Raw genomic sequence first — 21,374 nt, 5'->3', positions numbered from 1 at the left:
TTTGACTTTTGAGCACCTAGCTCAATGTTATAGTTTTATTTAGTATCAAAATATATTGTAGTCTTTATCAGTATTATACGAATATCTTTTTTCTTTGAAACTCGTTAATGCTAAAATATAACACAATTGTTGAAATTGAATGTATGGTACGAAAAATCAAAAAACCTATATAGGACTGACAGTGTTCTAAATCACAACAGTTGTGCAAGGTGTTTTATTAAAAACCAACTCTGGATTTAAATTTCCCGGTAATTTTCGTTTCGTGGGTTGGCCAACTTGCTTTTACTTGAAAATATCATCAATTATTTCTCCGTAATTAGGTACTGAAAAATTTTTTGATTTATTTTGTTTTTATAACCATTGTACGACTTACTATTGAAGAACGTGCGTTTTGATCGTTAATTAGTCACAATGAAAGTTATGCCGAAACAATGCACAATCTTGAATCTTCGAAGGTCCATGAATCGAAATGTGACGCGTTATGAGTCAACAGTCCGTCGACTAATGAATAAATTTGTGGAAACTGGCTCAGTGCAAGATTTTAAAATTCTTCGTGTTATTGGTGAACCGAACCGGACCAGGATATATGTCAGTGAGTGATATTAAAATCTCAAGCTTGATCTTTTAATGTAATCACAAATATTGTAAGACCAAAACATTTTTAAGATTAATAATTTATTACTTGTTTAAGTACTGTTTAAAGCTTTAGGAATCGTGTATCACCCATGTTGTAAGGTTCGCAGTATAAAATATTTATTTATTTTTAATTCATCTAATTATTATCTCAAACATAATGTAAACGACGATTAAAATGATAAATTCTAATTGTTGTATAACTAGGTTCATGTTTATCTTAAAGGTTATATCTACTTATAATTTTTTATATAAACACAAATGAAAATATATGGTGAATGAATTAGTAGACTTTTACATCTAATCTAAGTAAACAAATGTAAAATACATTCGCTTTCAATTCATATCGTGTCATAATTCATAATATGCCTATAACGTGAAAAGGTCCTACTTAGTTTTTAACATGTTGTATTCTCTTTGAAGAAAATAATATACCTAAGTAACAAAAAGATAACGTTATATTAACAGTAGTCCTGTACAGCTGATGTTACTGTAGTTTACAAATAAGTAGGTATATATTATTATACCAAGAACAATAGTTAAGCTTATGAATAATAAACAACAAAAAATTTTAATTTAAATATTCAGTTAAATACTCGTCGTTTATAAAAGCAAAAAAATATATATAAGACTTCGAGCTTAAGCCCGTTTTAATGGGCTTAAAAATATATTATTCGTCATATATAAAATATATATATTATATATATATATAATAAATGTATATTTTATAATATAGCGAATGTTCTAAAAGTTTATAATGTTCTTTTTAATAAAAAGATAATGTGAAATACTTTAATACTTTTTAAACTTTCTTTTATTTTGTTGTGATTTAATTGCATTATTTTTTACACCAAATTAGTCTATCATAATATTATAATTCATTGAATTAGATTCGAATAAAAAAAGTTTTTTTTAAACTAAAAGTACTCATTGTTATAATATTGTTAAATTGAAAGTGAACTTTAGATTATTAAAAGTCATGGGATAAAAAAAAATAATACAATATCTAGTACACAAATAAAATACACCAAAATTTCAGATTTAATAAATCAAATTACTTTTTTACATTATATATTTTTATATTATTTTATATTTAATCCGCGCGCTGTATTAAAATTATTTATTATAATAAACTGTCATAGTGACACAATTGTTCTGTAAAATAAAACAAGTACCTAAATAAAAATATTCGCTGGAAATCAAAATTAATCTTTTTATGAAGCGATTTTCAAATAACCAAAATACCTAGAAATATTGTTAAATGTTATTTCTAAATATATATATATATATAATATGATATTTATATTACTTAGTAATGACTAGACTGATTGGAGCATTGATGACTTCATACAATAATATATTTTTATACTCTTGGTTGGTAATTATTGTTTTTACTGATAAATTAATCATAGTTTGAGAAGCATTATCGTTCCAAAAATTGACATATTTTATTCGCACGTTCTATAATTTCTTTAATATAATTAATTGATATTTTTTTAAAACATATAAGTCTACAATTTTCAAAATATATTTTATTTTTTTTTAAGTTTTATTTATAAGTATTTTCTATTTTAAAATGTATGATGTTTGTTTTATATTTTAAGATACATTTTCCCCTGTAGCGTCCGGATATAAATTACCTCTTAATATGTATATTGTCTATATTGAATCAATTTATATCAACTAATTGTATTAATATAATATGTTTTTTATATTTTGCAAAGTTATTTTCAACTGTAAACATTTTTAAATTATATTTCATGCATTTTTCTCGCTATAATATTCTTATATTAGAAGTGAAATGTATTTTTGTGCAATCTAATTAAACTATATAAATACTTAAAAGTTTTATTCTAAAATTATCACATTACGTAAGCTTTTCGTGGTAATATGTTCGATGTTTTGTTTTATGATAGCAGTACTTAAGAATTTTAAATTTAATCTAAAACCTTTAGTTGATATTTATGTTGTGGGCTGATAAGATTTGGATTTATTTGGTCTGGTCTAATGCAATTTATGTTTTCTCCAGAATCTATGGTTACTTTTATGTGTTCATTGTAGTTTTTGGGCGGAACGACGAACGAATTGAGAATTTACAATCATCTTCGTTTATATTTATTTTTATTTTTGTTCATTTATAAGCTATAGATGACAATATTGACGATTGAGACAATAAAAATGGTTCAATCTACATATTTAAAGTTAGTTTCTATATAGAAACAAATTTAATTTATTACTTTTAGTAATTTAAAAATATAAAATTAAAGACTTTTTAAAATAGTTGACACCCTCCCCCTCCCGAAAAATACGAAAACTACCCAAAAACAGTTTTTGAGAAAATCGATTTATTTTTTTTCATTAAAAAATTTAGAATCGTTAACACCTGAAATTTGCACCAACTATATTATGTGATGTGCTTTTCAAAATATTTTGACACTTTTATCTATTTATAGATAATATCTATAATGTTATTTTTTTAGTTTTCTTCTATTTAAACTGATAAAATATTTCTAAAACTTCCGTATAAATTATTCCAAGATTTTAAAATATGTAACGTTAAAACATTTTTTGTTTCTAAGACAAAAAGTTTTAAAGTGTAATATAAGATTTCTTAAAAGTTTTTTGCTAAAATTTAAAAAAAGTTTAGCGTAGATCCACATATACATGTTTTATGAGGATTTGATTGAAGTTAAAATTTTGACAAAATTTCAAACATAACGAATTATCCTCATACGATTATTTTTATAACGGTATTTTTATCTAAAAGTATAATATGAGAAAACCTAAACACCTTTCAAAATCGTACTTATAGATCATATCAGTATTTAATATGTTATTATATTAAAAATATGTTAATATTCTGAAAACTTTTCTGTGAATTCTGTTTCAAAAAAAGAATATGATTTCATTTTAATATAACAAAATAACTGATATTTTTTGGAAACTTCTCAAAAACTAAATCCCTAAAAATAACCTATTGAACACGAAAAATTGTATTTAAATAGCTGATTATAAACTTTAATCGATATTGTTATGTTAATCTTCAATTGTTCTCATTTTTTTTTTTTTTTGTTAATATAACCTAATTCATAAAAATATAAGCAATACATTTTATTTTCTTATTTCAACCTAATTTTAGCTATCTTAAAATAGCATTCTCTGTAAAACGAAAAACAATCAATATTTCAAATTTTAGATTTTTTATTCTAAATTATTTAAAAACCAAAGTTTGAATTAAATATTTTTTTTTAAGTTTTGAATATCATAACACCGAATATCAAATAACAAATTAAATAAAATTTGAATCATATAAGAGGTATCATTTTTTACGAGGATAATAATATAAATAAGTATTGCTAATAAAATGTCAATTTATCGGTACATTAGAAGAAATATAATTATGATAGGTATTAGTGATTTGATTTTTTTTTTCGTTTCTAACGTCATATGCTATAGAATATAGATTCTGTTAAGGTTTCCACCACAGATGAACGCCGTACACGTTATCAAATAACCACTCCTAGTCGATAAAAATATTCTCACCGTTCGCTATAATCCGACGGGGGTGAAAAGTCCTACTGTCTATATACACATTATATTATTATTAACTAGGGTAGATATTCTATTGTTTATATGGTGGACCGCGTATGGTTGTGTGATTTATATTGACCACTCGTGGTAGTTCGCACACCATTTTCTAGTCATACACTCATACATATCAATTATACTGTATTGTATAATTTGTAACTACAGTAGTGCAGATTTAAATACAAATTACATTTTGTTTTGTATGTTCTAAAATATTGCTTCCCGAGTACAAAGTTCGTTTCATACATCAAAGCACTTGAAAATAAAACTTTAATTTTATATCTTACAACTTTTCATTTTTAAAGCATAGCTTTTATTTTTCAAGCTAAATAAATATTATATTATACATTCATTCAATTAAAAACAAAACTTATTAATAAAGCGCTAGCTTAAATTTATCTATAAAATATATATTTTATTATGATATAAGTTGTACCTATAACCTGTAAAAATTTTTAATTTACGATAATGTTGTAAAATTTTGATTTATTTTTTTACAAATTTTTACATTAGGTATATAGAAAAAAAACTCACAAAACTAGAAATAATTTATTGTTTTTTTGATGAATAGTAGCTATTTTTAAATCATTAAATTTTTTTTAGCAAATTTCCCTTATTTTATTATTATTTTAATAATAGTTTGTGCCCCAATAATAATTACATAACTCGATTCCGACAAATAGAGCATATTCCGTTAACCACTGCAGTGGTAGGTGTATGCCGAATGATTATTATAAGTCATAAAAAGTATAAAAATATACACACCACGCCTAAATTTAATCTACAAGGTGATTCACCAAGAACGACATTTTTTTTTTTATAATGCCATTATTCAAATTTTTTTAAATTTTAAGTACATTTAACGATCAATTACATAAATACTTGAGATTTTATGTACTCTTTAGGAGTGTTTATAATATAAACTTCTGTTTTTTCAAATGAGACTTATCGTTCCCAATATATATAAAGCTTTTCAGTAAATAATTTGTTTGAGAAATTCAATATATCATCCGCATTAAATTAAAATTCAAACGTATATTTCTGAGTTATTAAACATGATCTATTATGCTAACGGATAATATTAAGTTTGAAAAATATTGGAGCTATAATGATTAGAAAAATATAATATTATTTTTATCATCCATCAACATTTAATAATTTATAAAAATTGTCTGAATATAGTTAATGCAATATTAAGTGTATATATAAATTTACATATATTTTATATTTTTGTAAAATACCATTTTTAAAGGCTATTATCCTTAGAGTAGGTATATATATTTTAATAACTCAAAAACCACTTGTTCAAATTTTGATTTAGATACCCGTACATCAAAAGTTAAAAAAATCATCTACTGAATAATTTAAAGTAAAAAAGGGAGATTTTATTTTGTAAACGGAAGTTTGTTTATCGCCACAATATATTTCTTAAGTAGTGCAAAAAATCTCAAGTATTCAGACACATGGTTTTTAAGTACATTTAAAAATTCGAAAAACACGATTTTGAATAACTGCATTCTTAATGAAAATAAGGGGATATACATGATTGGTGAATCACTCTGTACATAGTAATTATCCACAAAGATGAAAAGTTCTGCTGTCCATATGCATAATATTATTATTGTTATATTATGTATGATTAACTCGGGCGAGTATTCTATTGTTTGTTTCACGGACCGCATGTTGCTGTATGATTTATACCGAAGCGCATAAACAGCGCACATGTTCCCGAGTCACCCTTGTACACATCATAATATATTATATTAAAATAATATTAAACTATATATTATATTTAATAATACAATACATAAATACATTATCTATATCGAACACCAACGAACGTGTGAATAGTATGTACATAGAAACGTACTATAAGTCATAATATTATACTATATTTAATACCTACGCATATATGCCACCGATTTTGACAATGGTCCAATTTTCGGCTAACGACCTTTGACAACGACAAAAAGTCGGTATAATAATAAAAATAATATATTAATATTTATTTTTTGACTGGCAGGCCATAGCGTGGAATATTGTCGTATAATAGGGTAGTAATTCGCCAAGCATGCTCAGCGCTCACCTCTATTTTTCTTTAGTAATGAATTTGTACATATTTTTATTTTTGACATTTTTAAGTATCTGTCCTATAAAAATTACCATATTTCCAATTATTTAGATTTTTATACTATCTAAGGAGTTTCATGTGGCGATAAAACTTCTTTTTTCAAATGAGAACCTTGTTTAATGCAAATTATTAAGCAAATAATATTTTAAAAATTGTTATGAATCTAAATCAAAAATTTAATGAGTTATTGATATGCGTGTATACATTGTACAAATAATAATAATTGCCAATTATTATCCTTAAAAATTATTTCGCTGAAATATATAGTTATCATAGTGTAATATTGGATCTTGGATATTATACTCTGTCATTTTTACAAATTATAAACTTTTATACCTAGTGTAATAGATTAATAATATGTTAATTACTTACATTTTCAAATCATTATATTATAGCTCTCATAACATATTCCAAAACCATTATCACGAGGCTATATCCTTAGTATACAAAGTTAAATAACTTAAAAAATACACATTCGAAAATATGGATGAGTAGTTCCTATTTTTATATAAATGTTTCAAAAATGTGAACTTAAATAAATTTTTTATTATTAAATGAATTTATTTTATCTTCTTATTTTTCCCGATTATTAAAAAAAGAATTGGGAAATTTTTGTTTTTGACACCAACTAAATTATCAACTAAATCCAAATTATTAACAAAAATCGCCCTCACTGTAACTGCCCTAAAAGGTGATGACAGAGAAAAAAAACACATATACCATTATACAATCAATACATTCATCGCTCCGCTCAAAATCAAATTGAGGGGGAATAATGTCCGGTGAATCATTCTGTACAGTATACGAGTGTTATTTTCGTGAAAGGGACTCGGGAGTGCGGTGATTTCCGCAATTCATATACATTATTTCATTGTAAAATATCATATTATTGTAATTACGATTTAATATTTACGTCTGCAAAAGCGTTGTTTTATGCTCTAACTCGACCGAGTACGATATCGAATAGATTTGCCAGAGAGCTCACACACACACGCACACGGCTGCAAACAAGCGACGAAAATCCATTTTATGTTTAATTTATATACATACCAACCCCACCCACGTCAGACCCGACCACCAGCTACTCCTAACTGACGCGTGGTATTATGCCCATTTTTACACTACCATATTATATGCATACCTACTTTTACCCCCGACATGATAATTCGTTACCTACCCCTCTTCCCCTCTACACCGTATCATCACCATCAACCGCACGCGCATTCGATTCTCGCTGCCATTCTTCTTGCTGACTTTATAGGATTCTCACAACGCGTATTTCATCAACTGCGACAGGGCGACTCTCAGCGCAAAGAGACTCACTTAATGTATAACATTATACACGATTAGGTAACCGTTAAACTTACATAACAAGTTGCAATTCGAATATGGTTTTTTTTTTAATACGTGAAGGTTATTATGAGTTATTTTATAATGGTTAGAATAATATCCAAAGAATTTTACATCTATAAATTGTAAATAATATGTTGTTATAGACTATAAAGTACGATTTTAGCTATACGATCGGTCGCCGCAGAACATTTGGATGTTTGCATATCCGAGATCTAACGGGCAATACAATGGATGAACCGAATAGTACTTGTAACAATAGGATTTAAGGTTTAGAAATCCGCAAGTCGCACATGCGAAACTGCGAAAGACAACAAGGTTGATGGTGTACTGCAGACATCGGCCTAGGACACGATGACAAAGGACACCACATTATGTTAGGGAGTCCGAAGTACAGCATATTGTACAGATGTGCTTTATATATATTTTAGTCTCAAACACCTTCACTCCTATAATATAGTACTTGCTGTTTTAGAACACGTCTTAAACAGTTTTTTCTTATTTTCTCAAAAAACGTAAATAATAATGATCAGTTTACTCACGTACTCATAAGTTATACCTACATTGTAAAACGTTATAAAAATAGGCTGTTATTGGTACCGATTATCAATAAAAATCGTATGATTCTTATTGAAATGCTTCTAATTTAAAATGATAATATTTTCCGTGTACGAGTTTTATTTATTTTCTATAAAATAGACTAACACACTACCTATATCATATCAGATAATAATAAAAAATTTATCGTCAGAGAAAAAACATTAGTTTAATATGTATTATTTAATATTTATTTTAAATTATAGGTAAACACCAAATTGCTTGTAGTTATAAATATATAATAAACAACAATTTAATGTAAATAATTGAATGAATTAGAAAGAATTTTGTTTAGAATGTGTTTAAATAAATTAAATAACAAAGAAGATTTTCCACTTTACAATTTCTGGTAAAGAAATTTTACTAGAAAAATTAAGTTGTTAAATCTACCAGACTTGAATTTCTAGTGAGACAGGAGTTTCATCAAATCAATTTTCGGCTTTGATATGTGTTCATAGTGTTTAAAGTTCTAATAAGGTATTCTTCTTTAAAAAAATTTGATTTAATTATAAATTCAATGGTACCAATACATTAATACTGTATTCTGTCAATATCTGTTTATAATCTAACGTATCAGCGATTTTTTATAAAAGATTTTATGGTTTTTAAAAATTATTGAAGGTATAAATTGCATATTATTCATTTTAATTTTATTTTTGTAAGACGTTATTTTGTTAAATATAAATACGTGTTTGAAAAAAAGTAACAATATTTTATAAGTCCTTTAAAATATTTTCTTACAGATTTTTAGGTCAATGGTTACTGAGCACTTACTTATAAAGTATAACCTAGTATAATATATTATACAGACCTATGGGCATATTTGCAAATTGTGAGTACCCTACAATCCTTATTTAATGATTTATTTATTTTTTTTTTTTTGTTCAATTTCAGATGAAATCCTAAAGATCTGTTGTTCAAGATAAAAATAAGTTTGGTGGAGAAGACACAATTTATGTGTGTGTGCGTGTATGAGTATGACAGTACTGGTATTGGTCTGAAGGGCTTCAGGCCCGTTTCACAAAGCGTGCACATGTATGCGTGCTATTGAAAATGCGACACTCTTTTGTATTCACACATGTACGCGTACCATACGTCCATACATGAAACGCATATTAAAGTAACTAGGTGATAGAAATATTGTAATTTGAGGTTTTACTTCAGTATGGATAACACCTATAACTTACAATAATTTAACTATGAATATTCAAAGAGAAAAACGGCTTATACTTTTTACAAGGTACCTATTATTATATATATATTTTTTTTTAATGGCTTAAAAATCGTATAAAAGACTTTGGGTTCGCCTTTTGGTAGTTCAAAGCTCTTTAAAAAGGGCATTTAACACGATGTTTTCTGAGAGCACAATGACAATTTTTTGAAATTATTTTCAGATGTCTATCAGACGTTTTGACGAACTATTATACAAACTGAAACCAAAATTAGAACGTTCAAATTGTATCAGAATCAGAGTACCAATAACTTCAGCAGAATGATTGTGTATAACATTGAGGTAAGTTTATTTTAAATTTGAACTATCTATATTTTAGTTTTGAAAGTTATTTTTAATTAATACACTTTAATTCAACACAAGTAGTGACGTTTAGGTTGTGTTAAATAATAGGTTAAAATATAATAAATTATTTATTATTACTGCACATGAAATTTGTTCATATATTATTTTATGATTTAGTATAAAACGTAATGGGTTATACTAACAAAACAAGTGTTATTTTAAATTAAAAAAACTAACATTTCCAATGAAAATGTTATAAAAATTAAAGTTAAACCAAAATTTAAAATAAAAATAAACAAATAATTTTTAATTTGTATAGACATTATATTATGCAAATTATAAGAAAAATTATTAAGAATTTGATGGATAAGTTTGGTTGGAGGAAGTTGTCGAGATATTATGGAATATTGTGGTATTTGTAAATTTATTGGTAAAAAATGTGAATACTTCTAAAGATGTGTAAAATAATATGATTTATAGAGTTATGATATAATATAGAAGCAGAATAATTTGGAATTTGGTCAACAATTTTTGGTCTATGTTTAATTTATGAACAATTTATAATAAAATCAAAAAGGATCTATCTTTATCTTCTATCGATGTCTCTTTAAAAAAAATCTTCAAAATTGTTGTTTTTATTATTTTATCAATCTCAAAAAGAAAACCCATCAATTATGGCCATTGAGATCATAAAACAATTTTTTTTTATCCATTTGTTTTTTTTTTTTTTTATATAATAATATAATATTCCGTAAAAAGTTTATGTCGCTTTTCTCTTTGAATATTCACAGTTAATTTTTTAAGTAATAAGTGTTATCTATACTGAAGTAAAATCTCAAATTACAATATTTCCATCCAGTCACTAATACAGGCAATTACAGTTTCACGTATAGTACGCGTACAATGTACATGTGATTACAAAATAGTGTCGCGTTTTGATACGCGTCGTATGCGCGTTTTCAACAACGTGCGTACGATCCGCGTCCATGTGAAACGGGACTTAGCATAACAGCTTTTTGTGTACTGTGTACTCCACGTAGGGCTGGCGGAGGTATATGTGTGCGCTCGATAATTATAAGTATGTGGCCGAGAGAGTTATGGAACTGCGCGCCACACTGCCCATTATATCCGCCGCATATTGTGCATGTCTGTGTATATATTATACAAGGTGATCCATTTAAGAGTATACATGCAATATTTCAGTTATGACTTTTTAAAATATTAATTTAATACAATTTAACGTCATTGTAAAACAGTATTTTTTTAATTTGTATTATCTATTTGTATCATTTTATCTTTTTTTTTACTCAAATTTTTAATATTCTGAAATAAAATATTTTTATATAGTACTTAGATTCATACAAATCGAATTACAAACAATTAATATTAATCTAGTATTAATTATTAGACATTAGTAACCTAAGCTATAGATAAGTACTTATTTAAAGTTTAAATAATCGAAATAGTGAATCAACATTTTGACTTTTGAGGGATACGTATCACCGTGTCACCCACTCAACTTATTTGAAATTGAAATATTTGTAACTAATTAACTATTTGTTCAAAATATGAGTTTTATTTTTGAATAAATATCTCGAAAAATGCTATGCTTCGGAATGTGAAATAAAAAATGAATATTATCATTGAAAAAAGTAGGTTTAAAAAAATGATAATGGTAAAGTAATGTAAGGAATATCAATTTTGTTTTCCATTGACATCATAATATTATTTTAAGAACAAAATTATTTTATTTAAGTCAAACTCTTTAAAATAATAAGTGTAGACGTATGAATGAATCACCTTGTATGTGGGTGTCCACTGTACACACTTATCACCGTATATTCGTATGGTCGTATTTACTCGCGAAACTGTCGCCATCGTGACTTTTGCGTTAATAAAAATGTATGGTTATTAATATTTATTATTTCAAGGCAGAATAACGATATCAGATTATATATATATATATGTAAGTAGTTACTAAAGTTGAAATAACTAGTAACTATATAAAGTGCGATGTGTACATTTGTGGTTATAGCAGGGTGTGATTGTGTTCGCCAGAAATAATCGACTGGCCCATCCAGCAGTGCTGTTTAGGGCTAGAGACTTGTGATTTGTGGAGGGGGAAGTCAAAATGACTGAAACGTCGAATAAGACATTATTAAATAATTTACAGTGTTAAAAGCGAGAAAATAACACACCAAAACACTCGTGATTTAAAAATTAAAAGAGAAAAATTACTCGTTACTCAAAAGTTTATGATTTATATTTTAAACATAATTAACAACACAAATAAAAATTTAAAAATTCACAAAAAAAAAATCCTGTGTGAGCGTGTGTTAAGATATTAAGTTCAGTTTATAAATTTTTTGTTGAATCTAAGAAAAACAACTTAAAATATGTGCGAAATATAATACGAATGTCGAATGATAATAATAATATAGGTACTTCAAATTTTAAGTTATTATATTGCTTGGCTTGTAAACAAATATCAACTGATATTCCAGTTGTACCTATATATAAAATAGTTTAACTATAATATAACTATTTACGTTTATCATATTATTAAATATAAATTGTAATGAAGTTGTGTGCGTTCATAAATTTATACTCTGTGGTCACTGGTCAATATCAGAAATACTTATGTTTTGTGTATTATTTTTATTCTTCAGTTCCATTCTTGTTTTATAGTATAAAACTTTTGTTCTCTTCCGTTATAAAATAGGAAGTATGGAAGTACTTACGATCCGTAAGTTACGGACTATACGGTCTATACGGCCTCGAACTTATAAATCTGTACGCATTAATATAAAGTGGTCCGTTAAAAAAAATATTTTATATATATTTAAAATAATACTTTTTATGAAAGCTTACAAATAATTTTTAACTACTCGTACAACTTATATAGAAATACCTACACGGATATAAGTTGTTAATATTTTGATTAGTAACCACACATAGATTGAGTTGACGTCAGATCCAAATCCCATTTTTAACCCGTCACTGGTCGTGCGGGGTAAATAATCTCCCAATGTATTTATAAATATGTGACTTTCCGTAATTATCTGTAATTTAGATTCCTAATTCCGATTAGCTTATAAAAATCAGATCATAATTTGTTAATGACATTTACTTCGTCGAAAATTATTTTAGTTTGTTTGGTATACGCGTGTCGAGAAAAAATTTATCCTTTTGGACTCGTTTGGAAAATATTTATTCCGCGGGACTGAGATGTAATATCTTATACTACATTTTTTTCAATTTCATTTTCTCATTTTTATTCTTAAAACCATAAGTACCTATATGTGTAATTTAAATTATATAATTATTAGTGTATATTAATTATAAGCATTGTTAGCTACAAAGTACCAACTAAAAGTAATATTTCAAGTACATTTATTTACACAGCAATTGGTAAAATTCCCAATAAGAAATAAGCTTCTAAAAACAGGTCAACCTATGTATTCAGATAAAAAAAATTTGTCCCCCCCCCCTAGAAAAATTTCTGGGAACGCCCATGAATACAGTTAATTATACATATAAAAAAAATTCAAAAGTACATATAAATAACCTAAAATATAATTAGTAATTTTACATCATTATGTATAAAAAAAAAAAATGATAATTAATTAAGTAACAGTGGATTATATTACTTGTTTTTAACATTACTACAATCGATACTTTTTGAATAACAGCAAAATAATAAACATCGTTATTTTATATTAATTTAATCAAAATTTGAACTACTAACACTCGTAAAAAAATATTATGTTACTTTATGCTTATCATTTTTTATCCAGTAAGAACAACTTATACTACCTACGATTTATGGCTTTATGCTTGCATTACAATTTCAAACTTTTTGACTTTAAAAATGTAGTGAACATGAAAAAACAATACTATTTTATTTTTTAACAAAAATATAAAATAAACAATATGAAAATAATTAGTTATTAATATTTGGTTTTTCAGCTGTTTATTGACAAAATCTTTTAATATATCTATTGTTTCCAATATAAAAGTATCCATGCTTTCGACAGATTCGACAAATTTTATTGCCAACCATTTGCAATGGTTACATTATTGCTTGGTTCGCTATAGTCATATTTAAAGTCCTTTGAGGCTCATCATTTTCGAGATCATAATAATTAGTTTCTATCTACTCATTTGTTATCTTTATTATACAGTCGAGTAAATAAAACATAATATATTTACGAAATTATCCAGATATCCAGATACTCAGATACAGATATAAAATACTTCGACTAAGCTATTTATCACAATTTTATTACCGAGTTAACAAGACTTATAAAACATTGAGCATTATGAGAATAAAACAAATTCTAGTTTCAAAATTGTACAAATTATTGTGAGTCAACTGTAATTACATTTGATAGATATATAACATGAATCATGAATCATACAACATTTTTATAATTTTTAAATGATTAAACATAATATTATTTTACATACTACATAAAAATACCCCTACAATACAAAATGTTTACAATTGTAATAGGTAGTGATGAAGTTTTATTACTGTAAAATAATTACAGATATCTACTAAATATTAAAATCTACAATTACATCTCTTCAAAAGCATAGCCAAAATTACCTAATTTTTGACTTTTAGATTCTGAACGGAGTGATGAATGTATTGATTTTACAATAATGTATGTTTTTTTTTGTGTCTGTGTACAGCATAACTAGTCGAAATAATGCTTCAATTTCAAACTTTGGGGGTGGTTTCCGATGGAAAAGTGAATATTCTTGGTGCATTATAGAGATAAAAAGTAAACATTTTTCAACGTTTTTCAAAAAAATCGAGAAAAATAAAAAAAAAAAATGACAGAAAAACGGGAATTTTTACGCAAAACCAGTTTTCGATCAAATCGTTTTTTTTTATATAGTTGTAATTCAAAAACTAATCACTGTAAATACTTGAAATTTTCACCAAATGTTTATGTTAGTGTTATCTATACACAGTTAAATTTTCAACAATTTTTGACTTTTTTTGAGTTATTTATAGACCACTGAAATTTTCGATTTTTATGCGAATTTTTTTTTTTGAAGTTTCGGTAAAAAAATTTTGGATGACCAAAAAAAAGTATTTTTGAAATACTGCCCAACTTTTAATCTTTTATCGGGTAACAAAGTATTTATTATGAAGATGCTTATTAATATAAAAATATTAAAAAATAATTTAATACAAAATCAATAGTACTTAAGTATTAATCCTCCCTATGATATAATTTTAGAAGTATTTACTGTTTGAATTAGCAGATTACTAAGCCCCGTTGCAATTTCTACGAAGCCAATATCTGTAGTTCATTAGAAAAAGATTTAAAAAAAAATAAAAAAATGTTTTGACACAGAATATGAAATTAAAAATTTGTGTCATCAGATTGAAAAAATAAAAAATCATAAAAAATGGCTGAACGATAAAAATAAATGTATATATATATTATATACATTATAGGTAGGTACTTCAAAGTTTAAAGTGCGTAAAAATATAGTACATATTATGTTTTAATCATATACAATTTTAACGATAAAATGAATGTACCTTATACTTTTATTGAGCCACTGTTTATATTAGTAACATCGTAATAAAATATTTAATATTGAAAAATAGGTCATTTTAAATATGTATTATAGCATAGGGTAAAGAAATAAAAATTTACGAAAAATGTAATTTTTCGAATTTTACACTTCAAAGCTTGTAGAGAAACACTTACGAAATGATTCAATACAGATGCTTTGGAAAGATTGAAAAATCTGTACATACAATTTGGTTAGTGTAATATATTTTTTTAATTTATTCAAAGCTCTTCCCGAAGTTGTCAGAAACATTTGGATATTGCTTTTTTTTATATAGTTTTGGTCTATAAATCCCTATCGCACTTGAAACGACTTTCAATCCTACACACAATTCAACGTCTCCAATAGGTATAGAAAAACTTGGTTTAAGATAAATACCAAAAATACTACCTATAACAAAGAGTTTCTAAACGGAAAATTGAATTTTTTTTACAAGTACTATACTTATAGGTTTAAATGCTACGAATTCATTCAGATAAACAAAAATCATATAATATTAAATGCTTAGGGCTTTAAACGCGTTAAACGACTTAAGAAAGTGAACAAGGAAAAAATGATAAATAAGTTAGACTTAGCTTTCACAATGAACAAACGAGAGAATATTTACATTTTTTATATCAAGTTAAATCTGTGTACTCGAAATATACATCCCTGAGGTCCACTTGACAACTCTGTGGTACTGTACCATAAGACAAAATTTCGTCTAAGTAATTATTAAACATCGGAAATTATGCAGTTCTTTCATTTTATATTTTACGAAAAAATCTTTTAAAATAATGTTAGAGTGTAAGACGTTTATTATGTATCCCAATATCAATGAATTTTACTTGAATTGAAAAAAAAAAATCTCAACATTGTATGAAAGTAAATTGAGTACATGTTAAATAATATACGAATACTATAACATAATATATTATCATTTATGTTCTGAAATATGAACTACTCGTTGTAAAAAAAAAAGCAAAATAAAATAGTTTATTATTAAAGAGCTATGAGAATTTAGTTTTTATTATATACTCATTAATCAGAATCACATTATATATTTTGTATGTTTATTGGTATAGCAAAAAATGTTTTAAATGATTTAAGAAATATTGTCAATTTTTAGACGACGGAAACTAAACTAACGTTATTGAAATGTTTTTGAAAGGTTTCAGTAAAAGTAATGTAGTAATGTGGTATCTTATATTTTAAATCCATCTATTCATAGATGGCTGCAGTTGAGATGGAAACATAATAAAAAATAAGGATTTGGAGTAGATACACGAACGTTATGTAATGATTTTAAATTATCTTTATACACGAACATATTGAAAGTTTTACATTTTAGTGACATTCTCGCGTGATGTGTTTTATCGTAAGATATAAAGTGATTGTGGTTAGGGTCGAATGAGAAAAACATGACCTATTTATAATATTGAAATATTTTTGTTGATCGTCATTTAACACTAATCATAAACCATGATGCGGTTTGATTTTTTTTTTCATGCATTAAGTTCATACTATTAAAAATATACTAAGCTAACAAAACGTACCTATAATATTTTTCATTTTATAATTATTACGTAAAATGGTATTCAAAATAAAATAATTATATTGTAATATTAATTTTTAGTACGCCATTAACGTTTAGGTACACATCCATAGTCAATATATTTTCTTCTGTACTTCTCAGCTTCTCAGAGGTTTCCTTAAATATACGTATTATAATCATCTAACTTCAAGTCAAATCGCTTCAACTACGTTTGATCATATAACATCGGTCCATGAAAACTTCTTTGGTCTGTACACTTGACAATTTCAACCAACTATTATACTTGAAACTTTTGGCGTTCATTTTCACTAAAATATTTAACCGATATAATAAAGACAATATACAATATAAATTCATCGTATCGCTCGTAGATCTATGATAATAATGTTATATTATCATAAAAATACATTCATTCAATCATTCATCTCATTATTAAGAGTTATGAATTTTGGCTCTTATTGCTGTACAATTTTTAGCTTCTACGATGACAATATATTATGATATAATATATCATGTATAAAATGTCATGACCTATCATTACCTATATTGTGATAATATATCATAGAATAAAACAATGTTGATATATGTAAATATTATAGCTTTAAAGTAAACTGTTCCTACTATATTAATATGTATAGTCAGAATAAGTTAGATATAGGAACCATAATTTTATTGTTTATATGAAATGTAATTACAAATTCACGATTTTAGAATCAAATATATAAAATATATCATAATATGTTATTTGGTACAACAGGCCATTTTGCAATGGTTACAAATATGAGGTTTATCATAATAGAATCCTTGATTGCTGGTTAAAATTAATTATTGGATTTTTAATATTATTATATTTTTAACTCTGATATTTAATATACCATATATTTTTGTAGCTATATATTTAATATAATAATACATAGTTTATTATATTTGTATTTATATAAATGCAGTTATTTTTAAATGTTTATAAAAAAAAACAATTGTTTATTATTAGTAGGTACTATTATTATTATTGAATATCAATTACCAAAATGAGTAATTCAGTCATGGCTGTTTGTTGCTGTATTAATTCTTATTTTATAAAATGTAAATTACAGTATTTATTAATCATATGCTATAAAAAGTTATATATTGTGCTGTAAATTTAAAATTGAATGAATATTATTTTCTCTAGACAAAACTTTAAATACTTAACGAAGAACTAAACAATTTTAAATGAACCTCAATTAATATTTTATTCATTTAATTTCAATCAATAATATTAAATAAAAAAAAAAAGTCATTATTTAATAATTCCATTAACATTTTACTGTTTAAATCATTAAAATGAACCTGAAAAGTATTCAATGCATTGGTAATTATAACTTTTATTCGCATAATCTAAGAAGTAATTTATGTCACACTCCGGTAGGTACATACTTATATATGATAATAGCTAAATAATATTTTTGATTTTATAAAGATTTATAAAGAAAATCCTTAACTTTGATCTTAGTTTTGATGAAATATGGTTTATATGCAGGTTTAGAAGTTTTGTTCTTATTTTCCCATTAATTAATTTCAATAATAATATAAAGTTTTATGAAATCATTCTAATTTGAACTTTGAAAATTATATCTTCAAAAGCAGCTAGATAAATAAATAATAAAATACAATGATCACTAAATAACAAGAAGTTATAATATTTTTAATTTTATAAAATATAAATTATGGCATTGTCTTATATTATAAGTTATAACCTTATTATAACTATACCCGATACATAATTTCTGTAATTATTGAATATTGAATCATGCAATACAAATTATATAAGCAATTACTTATTTTTCATGATTAAAATTTATAAACCGTATTTTATAATATAAATTCAGTACATTATTTCAGCAGTCAGTACAATGTGATTCCATCAGTACCTAGATCAACTTGCACGTTTATTTGAAAAAATATATATTCAATTTCATTTAACAATCAATTTTAATGCAAATTTCTGTATCGTAGTAAACATTTTCCATAGTATTAAAATACGAATTAAATTTGATATTCACTACAGGCTCGCCTATGTTTATTGGATTTTCAACGATAACATAAAATAAATAAAATTATTCTCTATTTCTAGTATAAACGAATTTTTAATTTTGCATATTTTGTATACATTTTAGAGATGAAATAAACTACTTAAATATTTAGAAAACTATTGAATAACTCAACCCTCGAAGCGATTTTAGATACTATTTTCAAATTCATATACCAACCCGTGAGTAAAACTGTTTCATTATAATAATTAATACTATGTTTTAAGACTTTTAAACTTGTCAAACGTTTAACATCAACGTGTATACATATATAACGGTGTGTAATGGTGAATAAAATGATAGTACTTACATACTGATAAAATAAATTACCATCTAAGTTTCAAACTTGCCACAATCCACACAGTTATAATTTAATATAAGTTAATTATTATTACTATATTTTGATGATACAGACCCAACTCAAGTATTTTCACATAACTTGGCAATTTTATGTATAAATAATCATCATTATTGAAAAATAATTACTTTTACATCGTCTGATTGCTCACAATACTATATATCAATTCACGTAGTCAGTGAAATCGATTACATAAATGTAATAGTGAATTTATAATAATATTGTACCTATGGTTAAAAGGTTACTAGCAAAGCTAGGATTTGTAAGCTATAAAAAATTGTAAAATATGGATTTAATTTTTCCAAAATATGCAAAAATATACATTTTAATTTTTAAAAGATACATACAAAAATATAGTTACAAAAAAAATGAATTTATTGAAATACATCAGTGATTAGCTGATTGTCTTAGTATAATATAATTGAAATTAAAAATTAAAAATTATTTATTTATTTTTCACATGCATTAATTATTATTTTAGTAATACAATTTATAATTTTCATACTATAACCACATTTTTTTTTTAAATTTTTGAATTTAAATGATCGCGAACGTATTATTTTGTACCATATGATTGTATTTTTAAAAATAAAATTTATATTTGACCAAAAAACCAAGTTATATACTTTGATCGGATGAATTATTATCATCTTAAATACAATAAATACGATCATACTAAATATGCAAAAATATGCAAAACTATGCAAAATAAAAATAGTACCATTTTCATTACAATAATATGAATCATAGACATTACTCACTAAAACTCCAATTGTACGTAACAAAAAAAACATGGTGTTGCATACAAATCCAAGCCCTGGTCATAAGATATGAAATCAAAACTAAAACGCGCTTATATACCTACCAATAGGTCGTAAGTAAAATATTATAATTATTTTGAAATTATATGTGAGTTTTAATGAACACAAATAATACCAATACGGTATATTATATTTTTCAATTTTTTTTTACCACACACACACAGAAGAAAACGAACGATTCAATAGTGCTATTCATATTATATATATAGTGATGAAAGACATAAGAAAGAGGTAGAGGTAAAAGCCATTCGGGCGAACCAACCTCAATTAGATGGGTTCGCATTTTTTGTTTTTTCACACCCATAATCTTCGTCTGTCCGTCAGTTATAATTTATGTTGCATACGTTTTTCATCTCCTTCGCTACTCTTATACACCTCGTCTGGGTTTCTCGTAAACCTTCCGGTAAAGCCGTTAAAAGCATTAGGAAGAAAAAAGTGCCATTTTCCCGTAAGCTGTTGTCCGCATAGTATTTCGCCAAAAACGACTGAACCAGCCCGTGAGTACGTTTTTCAATTAACTCGACTTTAAAAAAAAAAAAAAGAAAAGAAAAAGAAAACGAAACAACGGAAAAGTCGACGGGGGAAAATTCTGATTTCAAAAACTTTAACAACATTATGTACACAGTGAATAAGTATATAGGAGCAAATTAATAACGTTCGTTCGGTACGCGATTACTTCAGAGAGATACAGTAGAAATAAAATATAATAACCTACAAGTCGTTATCGTCTTATCGATATAAAAAAAAAAAAAAAAACGAAATATATCCCACGAAAAATGCTGCGGGCCTTTGAATATTATTATAATTCAAACGTTTCAAACAGTACTAGAAATGAATAATTATATATTGCGTTTAAAGATAGACATAATTACTTTGGATTTCTTTTACCCGTACGCTACGATAACTACCCCGCTACACGTCATCGTCGACCGTTGTATATGATAATATAATTTTGTCTGAAACTCTCGAAAACACCATACGCGCTTTGAGGATATACGCGTATACATACGACGCATAACATTTGGTCTTTAGCATGTTTGTATTATATTTTATAAGTCAAAATAAGCCAAGAACAATTGCATACAAGAGGGACTCGAGTGGGACATTATTATTAACATAACATAATCAACTCTTATTACGAGACTTAATACACAGAGATTAAACCTCGTTATTATTATT

At 25.6% G+C, this 21,374-nt stretch overlaps 1 long non-coding RNA gene across 1 annotated transcript; it reads left to right on the top strand.

Annotated features, from left to right (window-relative positions):
• Positions 1-372: 372 nt before the first annotated feature.
• LOC126551342 (uncharacterized) lies at positions 373-9,806 on the top strand. The gene is made up of 3 exons (XR_007605232.1): positions 373-592; positions 9,194-9,539; positions 9,694-9,806. It is a non-coding gene; the product is annotated as an uncharacterized LOC126551342 (long non-coding RNA).
• Positions 9,807-21,374: the final 11,568 nt, after the last annotated feature.

The sequence above is a fragment of the Aphis gossypii genome, chromosome 3 (genome assembly GCF_020184175.1).
Source record: "Aphis gossypii isolate Hap1 chromosome 3, ASM2018417v2, whole genome shotgun sequence".
Classification (NCBI taxonomy): Eukaryota; Metazoa; Arthropoda; class Insecta; order Hemiptera; family Aphididae; genus Aphis; species Aphis gossypii.
Note: the sequence above shows the minus strand (reverse complement) of the source record. Positions and strands in the feature narration are given on the sequence as shown.